Source organism: Carassius auratus, unplaced genomic scaffold, assembly GCF_003368295.1.
Source record: "Carassius auratus strain Wakin unplaced genomic scaffold, ASM336829v1 scaf_tig00014243, whole genome shotgun sequence".
Taxonomy (NCBI): domain Eukaryota; kingdom Metazoa; phylum Chordata; class Actinopteri; order Cypriniformes; family Cyprinidae; genus Carassius; species Carassius auratus.
Window position 1 is genome coordinate 1 of NW_020524483.1, and position 14,566 is coordinate 14,566.

At 39.4% G+C, this 14,566-nt stretch overlaps 1 long non-coding RNA gene across 1 annotated transcript; it reads left to right on the plus strand.

Moving 5' to 3' along the window:
- The first annotated feature begins 72 nt into the window (after positions 1–72).
- LOC113074302 (uncharacterized) lies at positions 73–635 on the plus strand. Its single transcript, XR_003280631.1, has 3 exons — positions 73–135; positions 262–293; positions 494–635. It is a non-coding gene; the product is annotated as an uncharacterized LOC113074302 (long non-coding RNA).
- The last annotated feature ends 13,931 nt before the right edge of the window (positions 636–14,566 follow it).

The following is a 14,566-nucleotide window of genomic DNA, read 5'->3' on the forward strand; positions in this document are numbered from 1 at the left end:
GGACATACTCTTCACCCACCAATCAAAATGGTGTTGTTTGACTTCAATTGACTACCCTTAACGCCACCAATAATGGTCACCATTCAAGACCAAACAATTAGTCAGATTCTGCAAATCGACATGGAATACCACAGAGTAAGTATTCGTGGTGGGGAGGGCGAAGAAAATAACTTCAATCAATTCTAAACCTTCAGATGTTAGTAGCTTGGTTAAACAAATGCAGGTTTACTATGCTCTTTACACCTTTGCACATTCCAACAGATCCAGGAACTGAATTCATAATTAAATATCAGGTAATAGTAACCGTATTAGACTGTCCCAATATCTTGTTTATGCTCCTTCAGGTAACTTTAAAAGTCAACTTGTTGTCTTCTCGAAGAGGTTGGTTGACATAGTTGTAAAGTTACTGTTACTAGACTACATAGTGGGATATGAATAGTAATGAAACTAGAAGTGTCATATGACACTAATTTGTATTGTTAATGTTCTTCAGGTTAACATCACCGCAAAGCTGATCCAGAGGGAAAGCGAAGGACATGCCTTCCTTCAGGATGATGTCTTGTTAGAAAAGGCAGTCTACACCATAGCGGACACCACAGGAATAATGGAGCTCACTGTCTGGGGCGAGCAAAACCTTCAGCTGGAACTCCTGGTTTTATATAACCAATGTTTCTTTAACGGATGTTCCGAGGTACAAAATTCCTATCCACAACAAAAGACACAAAATTCACACCCACCACATGCACTGACCCCACATTTCCACTACAGCCCACCACATCTGAACAGGTCACTGGAAACATAATTGGCGCCAAAGTTACCATAATATACATTTGGTCCACTTAAGCATAAGTTGCATAACATGGCACTTTCCTGCACAAGAGTCCTGTGTGACAAGTGCGATATATTTTACAGAACTGACGCCATTACACTACACACACACGCCAGGCTCAAAATAACCACCACAACTTCAGATGAAATAAAATCTGTTAACATCGAGAACCACGTTCTCCGAGCCACGATCCAAATTCCAAAAAACGCCACAACCGACCAATAATGGACTCTATTTTGGACCTCCCCACTATGAACATAACAATACACAACCACTACATTACCCACCTGGCATATCCAGAGAAATCTCATACAGACACCCCACAACCCAACAGTCCACTTGTGCACTTCTCCCCACCTACACAACCACCAGCTCCAAGTGAAGACCTAGCGGAACTTGACCTTTTTATGGTGGAATCTCCACTAGACACCCAGCCAAAAGTAAACCAGCCAACTCCCCCATCTCCCACTTCTATTGCTGATACCCCAAATAAGTAATGCCTTGTTGGTTTTAAATTGAAACTTATTTTTTTTTTTTTTTTTTTTTACTGGAAATGTGGTGTTTTAAGTTTCAATCCTGTGTACGCTTGAGGTAGCTCTTTTTATCCTCCCTAATTTAAATTGTGAATATTGAAGATGTTGTATACATTTCCAAAAATATATTTCTGTCTTTGACTATGGGGATGTGTTATTTCTGTTAATAAAGAACCCTCACTTCAATGCTTTACTCTTGTTTGCTTTATTAAATTGCTGCAAAGTTGGTTTGTCAATACACAATGGGAGAAGTTTAATTTTTGTTTAACCTTTTAATCTGTTAGTGTCTTTACTTGAGACCGAGATGAGAATTTTGTCAGACTTGTTAAAGCTACTTGTACACTATTTTGAAGTCCTTTCCAATATCTTTTAAACTTAACATGGCTGAACAAGAGGTGCATGTCCTGAAAGACTACATGCTATGCACTCTATAGTTTGACATTTTGCAAGTTTATTGCAAAAGTTAACCTATTTGAAACCCCTTTTAATTACTAAGAAATAACTACTGGAATTGAGCATGCCTATGTTTGACTTCACATTAATTGCAAACTGCATGACCATTAACCAGAAGTTATTAAATTGTGTACTGAACAAGGTCAACCTCAAATCGGTTCAGAGGCTATCTAGTCTTAAGTTTAATTTAATCGAAACCAAATTTGGTACACTCCATCTACACCATTATCTGAGGGTTCAATGGGAACAATGCCACCTATGGGTGTTGAGATACCAAAAATGCACATTTGCCTAACTCCTGAAAAGTCAGTCAGAAAATTATGATCTTGGTGCCTATGGATTCTGTGGGTTATGCCAACTCGGTCTCATTCATCATTTTCCAACATGACGTCTGTCCACAATATTGAGTTGAATAAACTTTTTTTTTTTTTTTTTTTTGCAATTACACCTTTGAAATCTGGTTCAATTTTGTAAAATTTTATATCTTAAGACCAGATTTATGATATTCACTCCCATTCCCGACATGTACCTCTTGGATGTTGACCGTGCCTGTGCTTGTTGATTTATGCTAGTTAGCTTAGCATGCTAATTAGCTAAAATGCTAACACGTTTCTATTGACTCTAATGGGTCTCCTGAGGTATCTGGTTAACTTTGAGCAACGTTAGCATTTTTTTAGCGTAGCATGCTAATCTGGCTAAAATGCTACTTCGGGCTTTTGAGTTAATTCTCACACCTTAACCTCTCTTCTGTGCCATGCAAACAGTGTGTCAACTAATGTGGCGCACTTAGCTAAGGCACTCGTCCCAAACCCGAGAGGTCGTGGGATCGAATCCGGGGTGGGTAAGGTCAATCCAATGCAAGTTCCATTTCGGCCATTTTGCTTCGGCCCGCTCGTTGCTCTGGCTACAGCCCTTCAGGGCTTGGCCCCGGTATCGCTGCTTGCAGCTATATTTAGGGGCCAAGCCCAGAGGGCTGTAGCCCCTATTGTATCTGTACGTTTTCTTTATTATTAGGGGCCAAGCCCAGAGGGCTGTAGCCCCTATTGTATCTGTATGTTTTATTATTATTATTATTCTTCTTTCTTCTTCTTCTTCTCGTCCAATGGGAGTCTATGGCAGCCCTATGAAGGGAACATGGGAAAATGATGAAATTTGGCACACTTGTAGAGATGACCATTATTAGTGATCTGACCAACTTTGGGGTCTCTAGGACCAACTCTACAGCGCCACCACCAGTTCAAAAATTCAACATTCACACGTTAATAACTCTTGAACCACTAATTCTATGAAAATAAAACTTAGTACATATGATCAATCTCTTCATGGAGATTCTATTCCATACCTTACATTAAGACTCCGCCCATTACAGTGGCGGCCATTTTGAAAAGTACAGTATTCAGTCTAAACCACTACTCCTCCTTCAAAATTGGTCCAATTCTTCTGAAATTTGGCTCAGATGTTCTTTGGACTGAGCCGCACAGAAATGACTGAACAGAATTTTTTGAACACTAGTTAAAAAAAAGTTATGATGCTGTGAGCTTACTGAGACTGACCTAAAATTGGTTGACATGCTGTATCTCGGCCAAACTTTGATCAATCGATACCAAACTTGGAACACTTCATCTACACCACGATCTGGGGGTCCATGCCAAATTTGGGAACAGCGCCACCTATGGGTGTCGAGATACCAAAAATGCACTTTTTTGCTTATAACTTCTCAACAGTTTACCAGAAAATTATTATCTTGATGTCTATGGATTCTTTAGATCATGCCGGATCTGTGGATGTCAATTTTGTCAAGACCACCAGGACCACCCGTCCGCCATTTTGAATTTTGTCATAAATTGCTATATCTTTTGATCTACTGTACATATCTTCACAAAAATCGATAGGCATCATCAACAACATGTGCCGGAGGTACCCCGGAAGTTAGAAGACAGCGCCACCTAGTGTTCAAGAGATATAACGATTCTTGCAAAACCCCTTATAACTACTGTAAATGTTGATCGATTTTTGTTATTTTAATGTCATTTTATTCCTTTGGTTATGCCGAATCTGATGATGTCTCAATTTTCATTTTCCAATATGGCGTCTGTCCGCCATATCGAATGGAATGAAATACAGTTTTTTCGCTACTCCTCCCTGAAATCTTGTTCAATTTTGTCCAAAATTTTATCAGATGAACTTCAGACCGGGCCTGACAGAAATGACTGAACAGATTTTTGATATTCACTCCCGTTCCCGACGTGTACAGCTCCGAAGTTGACCGTGCCTGTGCTTGTTGATTTATGCTAATTAGCTTAGCATGCTAATTAGCTAAAATGCTAACACGTTTCTATTGACTCTAATGGGTCTCCTGAGCTATCTGGTTAACTTTGAGCAACGTTAGCATTTTTTAGCGTAGCATGCTAATCTGGCTAAAATGCTGCTTCGGGCTTTTGAGAGTTAATTCTCACACCTTAACCTCTCTTCTGTGCCATGCAAACAGTGTGTCAACTAATGTGGCGCACTTAGCTATGGCACTGGTCCCAAACCCGAGAGGTCGTGGGATCGAATCCGGGGTGGGTAACGTCAATCCGATGGAAGTTCCATTTTGGCCGTTTTGCTTCGTCCCGCTCGTTGCTCTGGCTACAGCCCTTCAGGGCTTGGCCCGGGATTGCTGCTTGCAGCTATATTTATTATTATTATTCTTCTTTTCGTCCCATTGGGGTCTATGGCAGCCCTATGAAGGGAACATGGGAAAATGATGAAATTTGGCACACTTGTAGAGATGACCATTATTAGTGATCTGACCAACTTTGGGGTCTCTAGGACCAACTCTACAGCGCCACCACCAGTTCAAAAATTCAACATTCAAACGTTAATAACTCTTGAACCACTTATTCTATGAAAATAAAACTTAGTACATCTATTTTGTCTCTTCATGGAGATTCCATTCCATACCTTACATTAAGACTCCGCCCATTACAGTAGCGGCCATTTTGAAAAGTACAGTATTCAGTCTAAACACTACTCCTCCTTCAAAATTGGTCCAATTCTTCTGAAATTTGGCTCAGATGTTCTTTGGACTGAGCCGCACAGAAATGACTGAACAGAATTTTTTGAACACTAGTGAAAAAAAAAGTTATGATGCTGTGAACTTACTGAGGTTGACCTAAAATCGGTTGAGATGCTGTATCTCGGCCAAACTTTGATCAATCGATACCAAACTTGGTACACTTCATCTACACCATGATCTGGGGGTCCATGCCAAATTTGGGAATAGCGCCACCTATGGGTGTTGAGATACCAAAAATGCACTTTTTTGCTTATAACTTCTGAACAATTCATCAGAAAATTATGATCTTGATGTCTATGGATTCTTTAGATCATTCCGAATCTGTGGATGTCAATTTTGTCAAGACCACCAGGACCACCCGTCCGCCATTTTGAATTTTGTCATAAATTGCTATATCTTTTGATCTATTGTACATATCTTCACAAAAATCGATAGGCATCATCAACAACATGTGCCTGAGGTACCCCGGAAGTTAGAAGACAGCGCCACCTAGTGTTCAAGAGATATAACGATTCTTGCAAAACCCCTTATAACTACTGTAAATTTTGATCGATTTTTGATATTTTTATGTCATTTGATTCCGTGGGTTATGCCAAATCAGATGATGTCTCATTTGCCATTTTCCAATATGGCGTCTGTCCGCCATATTGAATGGAATGAAATACAGTTTTTTCGCTACTCCTCCCTGAAATCTTGTTCAATTTTGTTCAAAATTTTATCAGATGAACTTCAGACCGGGCCTGACAGAAATGACTGAACAGATTTTTGATATTCACTCCCGTTCCCGACGTGTACAGCTCTGAAGTTGACCGTGCCTGTGCTGGTTGATTTATGCTAATTAGCTTAGCATGCTAATTAGCTAAAATGCTAACACGTTTCTATTGACTCTAATGGGTCTCCTGAGCTATCTGGTTAACTTTGAGCAACGTTAGCATTTTTTAGCGTAGCATGCTAATCTGGCTAAAATGCTGCTTCGGGCTTTTGAGAGTTCATTCTCACACCTTAACCTCTCTTCTGTGCCATGCAAACAGTGTGTCAACTAATGTGGCGCACTTAGCTAAGGCACCGGTCCCGAACCCGAGAGGTCGTGGGATCGAATCCGGGGTGGGTAATGTCGATCCGATTGAAGTTCCGTTTTGGCCGTTTTGCTTCGTCCCGCTCGTTGCTCTGGCTACAGCCCTTCAGGGCTTGGCCCCGGTATCGCTGCTTGCAGCTATATTTATTATTCTTCTTCTTCTTCTTCTCGTCCAATGGGGGTCTATGGCAGCCCTATGAAGGAAACATGGGAAAATGATGAAATTTGGCACACATGTAGAGATGACCATTATTAGTGATCTGACCAACTTTGGGGTCTCTAGCCCAAACTCTATAGCGCCACCAGCAGTCCAAAAATTCAACATTCAAATGTTTATAACTCTTGAACCACTTATTCTATGAAAATCAAACTTAGTACATCTATTTTGTCTCTTCATGGAGATTCCATTCCATACCTTACATTAAGACTCCGCCCATTACAGTAGCGGCCATTTTGAAAAGTACAGTATTCAGTCTAAACACTACTCCTCCTTCAAAATTGGTCCAATTCTTCTGAAATTTGACTCAGATGTTCTTTGGACTGAACCGCACAGAAATGACTGAACAGAATTTTTTGAACACTAGTGAATCAAAAAGTTATTCAATTGTGAACTTAATGAGGCTGACCTAAAATCGGTTGAGATGCTGTATCTCGGCCAAACTTTGATCAATCGATACCAAACTTGGTACACTTCATCTACACCATGATCTGGGGGTCCACGCCAAATTTGGGAACAGCGCCACCTATGGGTGTTGAGATACCAAAAATGCACTTTTTTGCTTATAACTTCTGAACAATTCATCAGAAAATTATTTTCTTGATGTCTATGGATTCTTTAGATCATTCCGGATCTGTGGATGTCAATTTTGTCGAGACCACCAGGACCACCCGTCCGCCATTTTGAATTTTGTCATAAATTGCTATATCTTTTGATCTATTGTACATATCTTCACAAAAATCGATAGGCATCATCAACAACATGTGCCTGAGGTACCCCGGAAGTTAGAAGACAGCGCCACCTAGTGTTCAAGAGATATAACGATTCTTGCAAAACCCCTTATAACTACTGTAAATGTTGATCGATTTTTGTTATTTTTATGTCATTTTATTCCTTTGGTTATGCCGAATCTGATGATGTCTCAATTTTCATTTTCCAATATGGCGTCTGTCCGCCATATTGAATGGAATGAAATACAGTTTTTTCGCTACTCCTCCCTGAAATCTTGTTCAATTTTGTCCAAAATTTTATCAGATGAACTTCAGACCGGGCCTGACAGAAATGACTGAACAGATTTTTGATATTCACTCCCGTTCCCGACGTGTACAGCTCTGAAGTTGACCGTGCCTGTGCTGGTTGATTTATGCTAATTAGCTTAGCATGCTAATTAGCTAAAATGCTAACACGTTTCTATTGACTCTAATGGGTCTCCTGAGCTATCTGGTTAACTTTGAGCAACGTTAGCATTTTTTAGCGTAGCATGCTAATCTGGCTAAAATGCTGCTTCGGGCTTTTGAGAGTTAATTCTCACACCTTAACCTCTCTTCTGTGCCATGCAAACAGTGTGTCAACTAATGTGGCGCACTTAGCTAAGGCGCTCGTCCCGAACCCGAGAGGTCGTGGGATCGAATCCGGGGTGGGTAACGTCGATCCGATGGAAGTTCCGTTTTGGCCGTTTTGCTTCGTCCCGCTCGTTGCTCTGGCTACAGCCCTTCAGGGCTTGGCCCCGGTATCGCTGCTTGCAGCTATATTTAGGGGCCAAGCCCAAAGGGCTGTAGCCCCTATTGTATCTGTATGTTTTATTATTATTATTATTATTATTATTCTTCTTCTTCTTCTTCTTCTTCTTCTCGTCTAATGGGAGTCTATGGTAGCCCTATGAAGGGAACATGGGAAAATGATGAAATTTGGCACACTTGTATAACCGGTCATTATAAGTGATCTGACCAACTTTGGGGTCTCTAGGCCAAACTCTATAGCGCCACCAGCAGTCCAAAAATTCAACATTCAAACGTTAATAACTGTTGAACCACTAATTCTATTAAAATAAAACTTAGTACATCTATTTTGTCTCTTTATGGAGATTCCATTCCACACCTTACATTAAGACTCCGCCCATTACAGTAGCAGCCATTTTGAAAAGTACAGTAATCAGTCTAAACAATACTCCTCCTTCAAAATTGGTCCAATTCTTCTGAAATTTGGCACATAAATCTTTGGACTGAGCTGCACAGAATTGACTGAACAGAATTTTTTGAACACTAGTGAAAAAAAAGTTATGATGCTGTGAACTTACTGAGGTTGACCTCAAATCGGTTGAGATGCTGTATCTCAGCCAAACTTTGATCAATCGAAACCAAACTTGGTACACTTCATCTACACCATAATCTGGGGGTCCATGCCAAATTTGGGAACAGCGCCACCTATGGGTGTTGAGATACCAAAAATGCACTTTTTTGCTTATAACTTCTGAACAATTCATCAGAAAATTATGATCTTGATGTCTATGGTTTCTGTAGATCATTTCGAATCTGTGGATGTCAATTTTGTCAAGACCACCTGGACCACCCGTCCGCCATTTTGAAATTTGTCAAAAATTGCTATAACTTTTGAACTACTGTACAAATCTTCACAAAAATCGATAGGCATCATCAACACCATGTGCCGGAAGTACCCCGGAAGTTGGAAGACAGCGCCACCTAGTGTTCAAGAGATATAACGATTCTTGCAAAACCCCTTATAACTACTGTAAATGTTGATCAATTTTTGTTATTTTTATGTCATTTTATTCCTTTGGTTATGCCGATTCTGAGGATGTCTCAATTGTCATTTTCCAACATGGCGTCTGTCCGCCATATTGAATGGAATGAAATACAGTTTTTTCGCTACTCCTCCCTGAAATCTTGTTCAATTTTGTTCAAAATTTTATCAGATGAACTTCAGACCGGGCCTGACAGAAATGACTCAACAGATTTTTGATATTCACTCCCGTTCCAGAGATGTACAGCTCCGAAGTTGACCGTGCCTGTGCTTGTTGATTTATGCTAATTAGCTTAGCATGCTAATGAACTAAAATGCTAACACTTTTCTATTCACTCTAATGGGTCTCTTGAGCAATCTGGTTAACTTTGACAATGTTAGCATTTTTTAGCGTAGCATGCTAATCTGGCTAAAATGCTATTTCGGGCTTGTGAGAGATCATTCTCACACCTTGACCTCTCTTCTGTGCCATGTAAATTGTGTGTCAACTAATGTGGCGCACTTAGCTAAGGCGTTGGTTCTGAACCTGTGAGGTTGTGGGTTCGAAACCTGTATGGGAAAAATTTAAAATTGGGTATAAAGTTGTCATTTCAATTCCTTTATTACATGGTTAAGAGCTGTACTAAAGTTTCTTAAAATGGGATCAAAAATAAGTGTGTTTTTGTAACTTCATTCTGCGTTCGTTCTCATCAGACCTTCTGATTTCACCTTATCTGTAATTCTGAATCTATCTGTTCTGTAAAAAGTGCTGAAAAAGTTGCTTGAAAAACCCTTAAAAGCCAAAGAGCAATAAGGGCTTGGCCCCAGAAAGGCTGCTTGCAGCTTTAATTAGGGGCCAAGCCCAAAGGGCTGTAGCCCCTATTGTATCTGTATGTTTTATTATTATTATTATTATTATTATTATTCTTCTTCTTCTTCTTCTTCTTCTTCTTCTTCTCGTCTAATGGGAGTCTATGGCAGCCATATGAAGGGAACATGGGAAAATGATAAAATTTGGCACACTTGTAGAACTGGTCATTATAAGTGATCTGACCAACTTTGGGGTCTCTAGGCCAAACTCTATAGCGCCACCAGCAGTCCAAAAATTCAACATTCAAACGTTAATAACTGTTGAACCACTAATTCTATGAAAATAAAACTTAGTACATCTATTTTGTCTCTTCATGGAGATTCCATTCCATATCTTACATTAAGACTCCTCCCATTACAGTAGCAGCCATTTTGAAAAGTACAGTAATCAGTCTAAACAATACTCCTCCTTCAAAATTGGTCCAATTCTTCTGAAATTTGGCACATAAAATCTTTGGACTGAGCCGCACAGATTTGACTGAACAGAATTTTTTGAACACTAGTGAAAAAAAAGTTATGATGCTGTGAACTTACTGAGGTTGACCTCAAATCGGTTGAGATGCTGTATCTCAGCCAAACTTTGATCAATCGAAACCAAACTTGGTACACTTCATCTACACCATAATCTGGGGGTCCATGCCAAATTTGGGAACAGCGCCACCTATGGGTGTTGAGATACCAAAAATGCACTTTTTTGCTTATAACTTCTGAACAATTCATCAGAAAATTATGATCTTGATGTCTATGGTTTCTGTAGATCATTTCGAATCTGTGGATGTCAATTTTGTCAAGACCACCTGGACCACCCGTCCGCCATTTTGAAATTTGTCAAAAATTGCTCTAACTTTTGAACTACTGTACAAATCTTCACAAAAATCGATAGGCATCATCAACACCATGTGCCGGAAGTACCCCGGAAGTTGGAAGACAGCGCCACCTAGTGTTCAAGAGATATAACGATTCTTGCAAAACCCCTTATAACTACTGTAAATGTTGATCGATTTTTGTTATTTTTATGTCATTTTATTCCTTTGGTTATGCCGATTCTGAGGATGTCTCAATTGTCATTTTCCAACATGGCGTCTGTCCGCCATATTGAATGGAATGAAATACAGTTTTTTCACTACTCCTCCCTGAAATCTTGTTCAATTTTGTTAAAAGTTTTATCAGATGAACTTCAGAATGGGCCTGACAGAAATGACAGAACGGATTTTTGATATTCGTTCCCGTTCCAGAGATGTACAGCTCCGAAGTTGACCGTGCCTGTGTTTGTTGATTTATGCTAATTAGCTTAGCATGCTAATTAACTAAAATGCTAACACTTTTCTATTCACTCTAATGGGTCTCTTGAGCAATCTGGTTAACTTTGACAATGTTAGCATTTTTTAGCGTAGCATGCTAATCTGGCTAAAATGCTATTTCGGGCTTGTGAGAGATCATTCTCACACCTTGACCTCTCTTCTGTGCCATGTAAATTGTGTGTCAACTAATGTGGCGCACTTAGCTAAGGCGTTGGTTCTGAACCTGTGAGGTTGTGGGTTCGAAACCTGTATGGGAAAAATTTAAAATTGGGTATAAAGTTGTCATTTCAATTCCTTTATTACATGGTTAAGAGCTGTACTAAAGTTTCTTAAAATGGGATCAAAAATTAAGTGTGTTTTTGTAACTTCATTCTGCGTTCGTTCTCATCAGACCTTCTGATTTCACCTTATCTGTAATTCTGAATCTATCTGTTCTGTAAAAAGTGCTGAAAAAGTTGCTTGAAAAAACCTTAAAAGCCAAAGAGCAATAAGGGCTTGGCCCCAGAAAGGCTGCTTGCAGCTTTAATTATTATTATTCTTCTTCTTCTTCTTCTCGTCTAATGGGAGTCTATGGCAGCCCTATGAAGGGAAAAAGGGAAAATGATGAAATTTGGCACACTTGTAGAGATGACCATTATTAGTGATCTGACCAACTTTGGGGTCTCTAGGCCAAACTCTATAGCGCCACCACCAGCTCAAAAATTCAACATTCAAACATTAATAACTCTTGAACCACTAATTCTATTAAAATAAAACTTAGTACATCTGTTTTGTCTCTTCATGGAGATTCCATTCCATATCTTACATTAAGACTCCTCCCATTACAGTAGCGGCCATTTTGAAAAGTACAGTATTCAGTCTAAGCACTACTCCTCCTTCAAAATTAGTCCAATTCTTCTGAAATTTGGCTCAGATGTTCTTTGGACTGAGCCGCACAGAAATGACTCAACAGAATTTTTTGAACACTAGTGAAAAAAAAAGTTATGATGCTGTGAACTTACTGAGGTTGACCTCAAATGGGTTGAGATGCTGTATCTCGGCCAAACATTGATCAATCGATACCAAACTTGGTTCACTTCATCTACACCATAACTTGGGGGTCCATGCCAAATTTGGGAACAGCGCCACCTATGGGTGTTGAGATACCAAAAATGCACTTTTTTGCTTATAACTTCTGAACAATTCATCAGAAAATTATGATCTTGATGTCTATGGTTTCTGTAGATCATTTCGAATCTGTGGATGTCAATTTTGTCAAGACCACCTGGACCACCCGTCCGCCATTTTGAAATTTGTCAAAAATTGCTCTAACTTTTGAACTACTGTACAAATCTTCACAAAAATCGATAGGCATCATCAACACCATGTGCCGGAAGTACCCCGGAAGTTGGAAGACAGCGCCACCTAGTGTTCAAGAGATATAACGATTCTTGCAAAACCCCTTATAACTACTGTAAATGTTGATCGATTTTTGTTATTTTTATGTCATTTTATTCCTTTGGTTATGCCGATTCTGAGGATGTCTCAATTGTCATTTTCCAACATGGCGTCTGTCCGCCATATTGAATGGAATGAAATACAGTTTTTTCACTACTCCTCCCTGAAATCTTGTTCAATTTTGTTAAAAATTTTATCAGATGAACTTCAGACCGGGCCTGACAGAAATGACTCAACAGATTTTTGATATTCACTCCCGTTCCAGAGATGTACAGCTCCGAAGTTGACCGTGCCTGTGCTTGTTGATTTATGCTAGTTAGCTTAGCATGCTAATGAACTAAAATGCTAACACTTTTCTATTCACTCTAATGGGTCTCTTGAGCAATCTGGTTAACTTTGACAATGTTAGCATTTTTTAGCGTAGCATGCTAATCTGGCTAAAATGCTACTTCGGGCTTGTGAGAGAGATCATTCTCACACCTTAACCTCTCTTCTGTGCCGTGTAAGTTGTGTGTCAACTAATGTGGCACACTTAGCTAAGGCGTTGGTACTGAACCTGTGAGGTTGTGGGTTCGAAACCTGTATGGGAAAAGTTTAAAATTGGGTATAAAGTTGTCATTTCAATTCCTTTATTACATGGGTAAGAGCTGTACTAAAGTTTCTTAGTATGGGATCAAAAATAAGTGTGTTTTTGTAACTTCATTCTGCGTTCGTTCTCATCAGACCTTCTGATTTCACCTTATCTGTAATTCTGAATCTATCTGTTCTGTAAAAAGTGCTGAAAAAGTTGCTTGAAAAACCCTTAAAAGCCAAAGAGCAATAAGGGCTTGGCCCCAGAAAGGCTGCTTGCAGCTTTAATTAGGGGCCAAGCCCAGAGGGCTGTAGCCCCTATTGTATCTGTATGTTTTATTATTATTATTATTATTATTATTCTTCTTCTTCTTCTTCTTCTTCTTCTCGTCTAATGGGAGTCTATGGCAGCCCTATGAAGGAAACATGGGAAAATGATGAAATTTGGCACACTTGTATAACCGGTCATTATAAGTGATCTGACCAACTTTGGGGTCTCTAGGCCAAACTCTATAGCGCCACCAGCAGTCCAAAAATTCAACATTCAAACGTTAATAACTGTTGAACCACTAATTCTATTAAAATAAAACTTAGTACATCTATTTTGTCTCTTTATGGAGATTCCATTCCACACCTTACATTAAGACTCCGCCCATTACAGTAGCAGCCATTTTGAAAAGTACAGTAATCAGTCTAAACAATACTCCTCCTTCAAAATTGGTCCAATTCTTCTGAAATTTGGCACATAAAATCTTTGGACTGAGCTGCACAGAATTGACTTAACAGAATTTTTTGAACACTAATGAAAAAAAAGTTATGATGCTGTGAACTTACTGAGGTTGACCTCAAATCGGTTGAGATGCTGTATCTCAGCCAAACTTTGATCAATCGAAACCAAACTTGGTACACTTCATCTACACCATAATCTGGGGGTCCATGCCAAATTTGGGAACAGCGCCACCTATGGGTGTTGAGATACCAAAAATGCACTTTTTGGCTTATAACTTCTGAACAATTCATCAGAAAATTATGATCTTGATGTCTATGGTTTCTGTAGATCATTTCGAATCTGTGGAGGTCAATTTTGTCAAGACCACCTGGACCACCCGTCCGCCATTTTGAAATTTGTCAAAAATTGCTATAACTTTTGAACTACTGTACAAATCTTCACAACAATTGATAGGCATCATCAACACCATATGCTGGAGGTACCCCGGAAGTTGGAAGACAGCGCCACCTAGTGTTCAAGAGATATAACGATTCTTGCAAAACCCCTTATAACTACTGTAAATGTTGATAAATTTTTGTTATTTTTATGTCATTTTATTCCTTTGGTTATGCCGATTCTGAGGATGTCTCAATTGTCATTTTCCAACATGGCATCTGTCCGCCATATTGAAAGGAAATAAATACAGTTTTTTCGCAACTCCTCCCTGAAATCTTGTTCAATTTTGTTCAAAGTTTTATCAGATGAACTTCAGACCGGGCCTGACAGAAATGACTTAACAGATTTTTGATATTCACTCCCGTTCCAGAGATGTACGGCTCCAAAGTTGACCGTGCCTGTGCTTGTTGATTTATGCTAATTAGCTTAGCATGCTAATTAGCTAAAATGCTAAAACTTTTCTATTCACTCTAATGGGTTTCTTGAGCAATCTGGTTAACTTTGACAATGTTAGCATTTTTTAGCGTAGCATGCTAAT